Source organism: Otolemur garnettii, unplaced genomic scaffold, assembly GCF_000181295.1.
Source record: "Otolemur garnettii isolate 467f Iridium unplaced genomic scaffold, OtoGar3 scaffold00041, whole genome shotgun sequence".
Classification (NCBI taxonomy): Eukaryota; Metazoa; Chordata; class Mammalia; order Primates; family Galagidae; genus Otolemur; species Otolemur garnettii.
Genome location: NW_003852436.1, coordinates 3,910,335 through 3,912,681, shown reverse-complemented (window position 1 = coordinate 3,912,681; position 2,347 = coordinate 3,910,335). Strand labels below are relative to the sequence as shown.

General features: G+C 46.5%; 1 pseudogene; it reads left to right on the top strand.

Annotated features, from left to right (window-relative positions):
• LOC100944623 overlaps positions 1-842 on the top strand; it is a 2,308-nt pseudogene extending 1,466 nt beyond the window's left edge.
• The last annotated feature ends 1,505 nt before the right edge of the window (positions 843-2,347 follow it).

Sequence of the window (2,347 nt, the reverse complement as noted above, 5' to 3'; positions counted from 1 at the left end):
AGGGACCCCAACAAGCTGGTGTTCTGTGAAGTTTTCAAGTATAATCAAAAGCCTGCAGAGACCTATTTGAGGCACATCTGTAAGCGGATAATGAACATGGTGAGCACCCAGCACCCTTGGTTTGGAATGGGGCAGGAATACACACGGTGGGGACAGATGGGCATCCCTTTGGTTGGCCCGCCAATGGCTTCCCTGGGCCCCAGGGTCCTTCTTACTGTGGTGTGGGAGCAGACAGAGCCGATGGCAGGGGTATCATGGAGGCTCACTACCGAGCCTGCTTGTATGCTGGAGTCAAGATTGCCGGGACTAATGCCCAGGTCACGCCTGCCCAGTCCAATTCCACATTGGACCCTGTGAAGGAATCAGCATGGGAGATCGTCTCTGGGTGGCTCGTTTCATCTTGCATCGTGTGTGTGAAGACTTTGGAGTGATAGCAACCTTTGATCCCAAGCCCATTCCTGGGAACTAGAATGGTGGAGGCACCATACCAACTTCAGCACCAAGGCCATGTGGGAGGAGAATGGTCTGAAGTACATTGAGGAGGCCATTGAGAAACTAAGCAAGTGGCACCAGTACCACATTCACACCTGTGATCCCAAGGGGGACCTGGATAATGTGCCTAACTGGATTCCACCAAACCTCCAACATCAATGACTTTTCTGCTGGTGTAGCCAACCATAGTGGCAGCATCCGCATTCCCCAGACTGTCAGCCAGGAGAAGAGGCTACTTTGAAGACCATTATCCCTCTGCCAACTGCAACTCCTTCTTGGTGACAGAAGCCCTCATCCACACGTGTCTTCTCAATGAAACTGGTGATGAACGCTTCCAGTACAAAAACTAAATGGATTAGACTTCCAGCCATTGAGCCCCTTCTGGGGGCTCCAAATATTCCCCCCCTCCCACTTGTCCCAATTGTAACTCAAAAGGGTGGAATATCAAGGTCATTTTTTTATTCCTCATGCCCAGTTAATCTTGTTTTCTTTGGCCAAGATAGAGGGGTCAAGTTCTTAATCTCTTTGCACTCACCCTCCTTTTTCCCCCATCACTGAAGTGTTCTGGTGTGCTAGTGGGCAGGGAGGAATTAATCCCCCCTTCATTACCACCCCATTACTTCCATTTAATGGGGCAACCTTGTCCAGTAGGCATAGCTATCTGGGCGGAGCATGTCTGTTGGAGGGGGAGGACTTTTTCTTCAGGTTAGCTGAAAGGGGAAGACCTGGCTTACTCTAGGTTATGACTTCCATTGGTGGAAAAGTTGAAGAGATTATAACCAACATTCTACTGTAAGTGGGAATTAGGAGAGAAAGTAGAGGTTGGAGATCAGGGAGGGAAATGCCCTTGCGCTTAGGCCACACTTCTCTTGCTTGGGGCTGAATGCCCTCCACTCAGCAAAGAGCTCAGAGTAAATTGATGGATATCCCTACCTTAAAAGAAAAAAAGGTTCTTATTGCTTGGCCCTCCTTTATAACAAAAAACAGAGTAGTATTTTTATGGTTAAATGTAAAAACAAAAAATTATATATATGGGTGTGTGGATTGTGTTTCTAAAGGTGAAAACCATCTGGGTCATAGGGAGCCAAAGTAAAGAAAGAGAAGTATCTCCTTTTGAGGAGGAGGTGGGGGAAGTGGTGCTTGGAAAGTTGGTAATTGGGGGTTAATTCCTCATTACCATTTCAGGGTCTCTGCCCTGCCCACCCTCTAGAGGAAGTGGGCACTGGTAAATTGACAGGTGGATGCAGGCTAACTAGCAGTCACTTGATCTCCATGGCTCTGTTTGCAAGATACATGTACTTGTCCACACACGGTTTAGAAATGAGTTGGCTGGTCACCTTGAGCATGTTACCGACAGAGGGATATATACGTATTAGGGTTATTTTCTAGTGGGAATAACATGTCACTAAAGCAGGACTTTTGATATATTAAAAAAAATTTTAAGAGCAAAATAGAAATTTAGATTTTAATTAAATCTGTAGGGTTTCTAAGTAATTTTACATAATTACTTATTTGCTTCAACTGCGTCTTTTCCCCTCTGCTCTTGGAGGAGACAGTCAGGACTGGTGGTAAAAACACTTGTGATTTTGTATCCTGTTGTCTTCTCCCAGTGCAAAATACTCTTTTCCTTTGTAAAGAGTGCTGAGGAGTTATATTTTTCTTTTATAATAAAAAACCCCCACCTTCTGGATTGGTGCCCATAGCACAGTGGTCATGGCACCAGCCACATACACCAAGGGTGGCAGGTTTGAACCTGGCCCGGGGCCAGCTAAACAAAACAATAGCTGGGCTTTGTGGTGGGCGCCTGTAGTCCCAGCTACTTGGGAGGCTGAGGCAAGAGAATCGCTTAAGCCCA